Source organism: Phaethon lepturus, unplaced genomic scaffold (genome assembly GCF_000687285.1).
Source record: "Phaethon lepturus isolate BGI_N335 unplaced genomic scaffold, ASM68728v1 scaffold3612, whole genome shotgun sequence".
NCBI classification, from domain to species: domain Eukaryota; kingdom Metazoa; phylum Chordata; class Aves; order Phaethontiformes; family Phaethontidae; genus Phaethon; species Phaethon lepturus.
The window spans coordinates 1,230-8,366 of record NW_010523963.1 but is presented as its reverse complement, the minus strand read 5'-3'; the positions used below and the strand labels follow the sequence as shown (position 1 = coordinate 8,366).

Below are 7,137 nucleotides of genomic sequence, written 5' to 3'. Positions count from 1 at the left end.
AGCCTGGAGAAGAGAAGGCCCTGGGGAGACCTTGTTGCAGCCTTCCAGTACTTAAAGGGGGCCTATAGGAAAGATGAGGACAGACTTTTAGCAGGACCTGTAGTGACAGGACAAGGGGTAATGGTTTTAAATTAAAAGAGGGTAGATTTAGGTTAGATATAAGGAAGAAATTTTTTACAATGAGGGTGATGAAACACTGGCACAAGTTGCCCAGTGAGGTGGTAGGTGTCCCATCCCTGGAAACATTCAAGGTCAGTTTGGATAATACCAGGGGTTGCCCCAACTCAGGTGCAGGGCCCTACACTTAGCCTTGTTGAACCTCATAATCTGAAGTTATACCACATGATTAACCTGCTGTAGCAAACATAGAAAATATAGAAGTTGTTTTTTCAGTCAGGTCTCATATATGTTCTGTTTAAGAGTAAACACCTGACTAGAACCTTTTAGTATGAAGAAGAGGAGAAGGGTCAGAATATGTATGAAAATGGAAAAGCTGACAAGTAACCTTTTTACTGGTATTCCTGCACGATATTTGGTATTTTGGCATACTGCTAGCACACATGTGAAGACTGTTTCAACAGCTGTTGAGAGTTAGTTATTCTGACCCCGGTGCTGTTCTAGGTCAGTTGTTGGCAGTTTCTGTTTTTTCTGGCATGAGCCCTCAATATCTAAAATAGCTATGGTCCAACAGCATAAACCATAATAAGTTATGGCTGATTAAATATGTAAGGAAAACAAATCTTTACACAAAGCAACTAGCTACCAAACTCAACTTTTGGACATGGGAGGCTTCAAGACCTGGCACCACAGAGAATAGTGTCTGTCTTACTGAAAACACCTGTACAGAAAATATGCAAACCTCAGTCTTTGACATAGATGCTGCTCTTTATGGTACTAATATATGGCACTAATATACAATCAGTAATAGCTTCCTTCCCTTCAGGGAGCTAGTGTGATGGTGCTCCACTGCGTCCCTGCTCTGAAATATCTCTGTTGAGATGGATCAGAGGTACAGATCTCCCTAACCTGACATCCTGCTCAGGTAGTCCCTGGCTAGACAGCAGTCTAAAAGGCATATAGAAATTGTAGGTGGAGGTCTAGCTTGCCTCTGGTTTCACACTGCCTATGTGGCCCATGTCCATACATCACTTCAGAAGGAAGATGAAAGTGATTCAGCACTGAAAACCACAACTTTCCTGATTACATTTAACATTACAATTTACCTGATGCAAGGTGGAAATAAGCTATACAATAGTATTAATCAGCATATTATTTTCTTCTGGGTGCATCCCTAAGGACTGTTACTACCCTCAACTGCTGATACCGTATTTCTGAAATAACAAGGTTTATACCTGTACTGTGTTGTACACATGTAAATGCTAATTTTAAGTATGAATAAGGTCTTCATTGATTTGGCCAAGTTCCCAAGTGTATAGTATTTCTCCTGTACTGGAAAACATGTTGCATTTCTCACTGTATTTCATCTTTCCTAGTTTTCTAGGAAGCAGCTTGATGGACTACCAGAGTTTTGGCCCTGTGTTTCCTGCCTGGCTGAAGTAGAAGAATTCAATTCAGAAAAGTATTCTGTTTTTCTATACAGTGAGACGGTTTCAACACTCAGGATATGTTGCTGGTAAACCAGTGAATTGCTTTTTGTTCAGGCTCTTAGTGCTGTGTAAAGAGGTGTACGGCTCAATTTCAGGCTCCCATTCCTTGTCTAAGCTTCCTGGTCACTCACTATTTTAATCTTCCTACACACACCTAATGATACCAACAGCATAGTATGGACATTTAAAGTTGGGAGTCTGAAATGACACATGAATAGTCCAATCGGTTCATCATCTTTGTTACTAGTTTGAGTGTTGCATGCTAGGTATAAGAAGACTATGGAAAAAAGTGCCAAAATATGCATGATTTTCAACAACAATGGATGCAGTTAGTCATCACTGCCAAGGAGAATCTCCTTCCCTTATTGGATGCTGGGGGGAATATTGTCACCAGGAATAAGAAAAAGGTTGAGGTACTTAATGCCTTCTTTGCCTCAGTCTTTAATAACCAGACCAGATATCTTCAGAGTATCTAGCTCCCTGAGCTGGAAGACAGGGATGGAGAGCACAACAAACCCACTCATAATCCAGCAGGAAGCAGTTAAGGACCTGCTATGCCACCTTGACACCCATAAGTTTATGGGGCCTGAAGGGATCACACCCAAGAGTACTGCGGGAACTGGCAGAGGAGCTTGCCAAGCCACTCTCCATCATTTATCAGCAGTCCTGGTTAACAAGGGAGGTCCCAGACAACAGGAGGTTTGCCGAAGTGATGTGCATCTATAAGAAGGGCCGGAAGGAGGATCCAGGGAACTACAGGCCTGTCAGCCTGACCTTGGTATGGGTGAAGATTATGGAGAGATTCATCTTGAAGGGCGCTCCCAGGGCATGTGCAGGACAACCAAGGGATCAGGCCCAGCCAGCAAGGATTCATGAAAGACAGGTCCTGCTTGTCCAACCTGATCTCCTTATCAGCCCCAGCCAGCAAGGATTCATGAAAGACAGGTCCTGCTTGTCCAACCTGATCTCCTTCTATGACCAGATGACCTGCTCTGTGAATGAGGGGAAGGCTGTGGATGTTGTCTACCTGGACTTCAGAAAAGCCTCTGACACTCTGTCCCACAGCATTCTCCTGGAGAAACTTGCTGCTCATGGCTTAGACAGGTGTACTCCTTGCTAGATAAAGAACTGGTTAGATGGCTGAGCCCAAGGAGTTGTGGTGCACAGAGTTAAATCCAGTTGGCAGACGGTTACAAGCAGTGTTCCTCAGGGCTCAGTTTTGGTGCCAGTCTTTTTTAATATCTTTATTGATGATCTGGATGAGGGGATTGAGTGCTCTCTCAGTAAGTTTGCAGATGACACCAAGTTGGGCAGGAGTGTTAATCTGCTGGAGGGTAGGAATTCTTTGCAGAGGGATCTGGACAGGCTGGATTGATGGGCCGAGGTCAATTTTATGAGGTTTAACAAGGCCAGGTGCCGAGTCCTGCATTTCAGTAACAACAACCCCGTGCAACGGGCGAAGTGCAGGGTCCTGCAGTTTGGCCACAACAACCCCATGCAACGCTACAGGCTTGGGGAGGAGTGGCTGGAGAGCTGCCCGGTAGAAAGGGACCTGGGGGTGCTGGTTGGCAGCCAGCTGAACATGAGCCAGCAGTGTGCCCAGGTGGCCAAGGCTGCCAACAGCATCCTGGCCTGTATCAGAAATAGCGTGGCCAGTAGGACTGGGGAAGTGATCATGCCCCTGTACTCGGCACTGGTAAGACCACACCTCAATCCTGTGTTCAGTTTTGGTCCCCTCACAACAAGAAGGAGGTTGAGGTGCTTGAGCATGTCCAGAGAAGGGCAAAGAAGCTGATTAGGGGTCTGGAGCACAAGTCTGATGAGGAGCACCTGAGGGAAATGGGGTTGTTCAGTCTCGAGAAGAGGAGGCTGATGGGAGACCTTATTGCTTTCTACAGCTACTTGAAAGGGTGTTCTGGTGACATGAGTGTTGGTCTCTTCTCCCAAGTAAGTAGCAATAAGACGAGAGGAAATGGCCTCAAGTTGCACCAGGGGAGGTTTAGACTGGGTATTAGGAAAAATTTCTTTACGGAGAAAGTGGTCAAACATTGGAAGAGTCTGCGCAGGGAGGTAGTGGAATCACCATCACTGGAAGTATTCAAAAAACCTGTGGACATGGCACTTCAGGGTATGGTTTAGTGGGCTTGGTGGTGTTGGGTTGATGGTTGGACTCAATGATCTTGAAGGTTTGTTTGACATTATTTATTAAATACCCAAGAAGATGTCTACCAGAGGAGAAAGAATTAGTGATTGGTCATGGTTGAATATTAACAAGAAACTGAGTAGAAATCAATACACAGCATGTCTGTACTATGATCATCTCCTAGATATATACCTTAATTAACATATACATATGACTTCAAATTACCTGAAAGTAAGCCCAATGGAATTTGTGTTGTGAGAATTTAATCTCAGGAACTTCCTCATTTTATAAGAAATTTTTTAAGGTTTTTAAAGGATAATAAGGTTTTGCTAGAGATTTTCAAACTACCTCTCCTGTTTTCTTTCTGTCATACTGATAGATTTGGTTTTGATTGGCAAAAAATGAAATTTATTTTTACAGAATTCAGGAGGATACCCTTATCTCAGGTCTGATTGCCTGATTAGAAACTTGTCACTTGTACAACGGGAGAGAGAATTATATTAGAGTCTAAGAGGACAAAAATAACACTATGTGGTTCAGCCTCCTGTCTAGAGCAAAAGAAAGTTGTATTTTGTCCAACCCCAGCTCTCTCAGTCTGTCCTCATAGGAGAGATGTTCCATGTCTCAGATCATTTTTGTGGCCCTCGTCTGGGCCTGCTCCAACAGGTCCATGTCTTTCCTGTGCTAAGGGCTCCAGAGCCAGACACAGTACTGCAGGTCTGTCTGGTGGGGTCTCACCAGAGCGGAGCTGAGTGGCAACATCACCTCCCTCCACTGGCTGGCTATGCTTTTTTGAATGGACCCCAGGATACAGTTGGCCTTCTGGGCTGCAAGCACACGTTGCTGGTTCATGTCCAGCTTTTCATCTACCAGTGTCCCCTGTCATGCAGAAAACAGACTCCACAATCTGTAAGATTGTAAAGTATATAAACTCCATTACAGCCGAGATGTTCGTTATAGCCTTTTGTAACTTGCTAACCCTCAGAAATGGGATTAGCCACCACACAAAGTTATAATAGCTTGTTGGCTTTTCTATTAAGGGGTTACTCATCTTTCAGTTTCTGATTAAAGTGGCCCTCCATTTTCTTCTCACAGGATTCTGTGTTGTTTTATCAATAATAGTGATGTTGGGGACCAAGGTGTCCAAAGTGCATGTTCCCTGCCACCCCAGAGGTAAAGTTTTCTGAGCTGCTGTACCACACAACCAGTACCACTCTGTCCCTAGCGGAACCGGGATGCCAGTATAATTAACTGAAATGCTGGATCAATAGAGACAAAATGTGGTCCTCTGTCAGAGGATATAGTTGCTGGAACTCCAAAACGCGGTATTATCTCTTGTACCAATGCTTTAACCACCTCATGAGCTTTAGCAGTTCTAGTTGGGAATGCCTCTGGCCAACCTGAAAAGGTATCAGTTAATACCAATAAATATCGATACCCTCCTTTTCTTGGAAGTTCTATAAAATCAATCTGTCATTATTGCCTAGGCCCATTGCCTTTCCCAATCTGGCCCATTTCTGGCTTGGGGGCATTCTTGGGATTAGTTTGGAGGCAAAGATCACATTGTCGAGTTACCTGTCTCACCGTAATATAAAAATTTCTGGCCACAATTTCTCTAATTAAATGTTTATATAGAGCCTCTATCCCTCAATGTCTTTTCCTATGTTCTTCCCCTACCAAATGCCATATTAGGTAGGAGGGAATAACCAGTTTTCCTTGTGGGGTATAAGCCCACACTTCTTCGTTATATGACCCTTCCAGATCTGTGATAAGTTTTTGATCTTCCTTGATACATTTTGGCTTACCTTCTAGGGAGATTTGCCCGTGAGGGACTAAAGTCCCTTCTGTTTTTATCTCTGTTTTACCTACCTGTTTTGCCTCTCTGTCCGCTGGCTCATTTCCTCTCTCTAATTCCGAACTCACTTTCTGGTGTGCCTTAATATGCATAATTGCCACCTTCTCAGGAAGTTAGATTGCTTTCAACAGTCTCAAAATCTGAGTTGTATGTTTAATAGTTTTCCCTTGAGAGCTCAATAACCCTCTTGTTTTCTAGATTGTTCCATGGGCGTGCACAACTCCGAAGGCATATCTTGAGTCTGTATAAATATTTACAACTTTGCCTTGAGCCTGTTCCAAGGCTTGGGTTAGAGAAATTATTTCTGATTTCTGTGCAGAAGTATTTATGGGCAAAGGTCTATTATTTCTTGAGTAGTGATAATCGCATATCTCGCGTGTCTTTTATCACTCAGGACATAGCTGCTTCCATCTGTGAACCAGTTTTCTCCACTTTCCATAGGGTTGTCTTTTAGATCTGGTTGTTTTGCGTACGTTGTTTCAATAGTCTCCAAACAGTCATGATGCACTGGTTCTCCCATGTTTCCAGTCTGGGAGCTCTAAGGCTGGAGCCGACACCGGCTTTCTTTAGTAGCTCAAAGGCTTGTGTGGTCTCTTTGCCCATCCAGATCATACAATCATCCTCTGTTTTGGTGGCGATCAGGATATCATCCACATATTGTAACAGTTTCCCTTTTCCAGACAGTATTTCCCAAGATTCCAAGTCTTTTGTAAGCTAATTGCCAAAGATGGTAGGACTGTTCTTAAATCCTTGTGGCAACACTGTCCAAGTGAGCTGAGTCTTGTGACCACTTTTGGCGTTTTCCCATTCGAATGCAAATAATTTTTGGCTGGCTTCATGGAGAGGGAGGCAAAAGAAGGCATCCTTCAGATCTAAAACAGTAAACCAAGTTAGTTCAGGTGTCAATACAGTCAACAGGGTATATGGATTTGCTACTATGGGGTAAAGGTCCTCAGTTATTTTATTTACGGCCCGTAGATCCTGGACCACACTATACGACCCGTGAGGCTTACGAACAGGTAATACAGGGGTGTTGAAATCAGATTCACACTTTTTCAGTAATCCTATTTATAAAAATTTTTCAATCACTGGCCGAATTCCTTCCTTATCTTCCCTTCTGCAGGGAGACTGGTTAAGAACAGACTCAATATCTGGATATATTGCTGATCTTTTACTTCCAGAATAACTTCTCCTTTTTCAAATGTAATTTTTGCACCCAATTGTTCTAACAAATCTCTTCCCAAAAGTGGCTTTAGGGAGTTGGGCATATACAGGAATTTGTGGATACTCCATTGTTTTCCCAATTTATACTTCAAAGGCTTACAAAAATATGCCTTTTCACTTTGGCCAGTCGCTCCTTTTACCATGATATAGTCATTTCCCAGGGGCGTCAAGGTTTGTTTTAAAGCTGAGTATGTCGCCCCTGTGTCAACCAAAAATTCTACTTCTTGTTGTTCCTTCCCTAGCCTCATTATAACCAGTGGATCCGCTAGGGTAGATTCCCCAGGTCCCCATCAATCCTCTTTCACATG

At 43.4% G+C, this 7,137-nt stretch overlaps 1 pseudogene; it reads right to left on the bottom strand.

Moving 5' to 3' along the window:
• Positions 1–6,055: 6,055 nt before the first annotated feature.
• Positions 6,056–6,797, bottom strand: LOC104617059 (annotated as a pseudogene).
• Between the last annotated feature and the right edge of the window lie 340 nt (positions 6,798–7,137).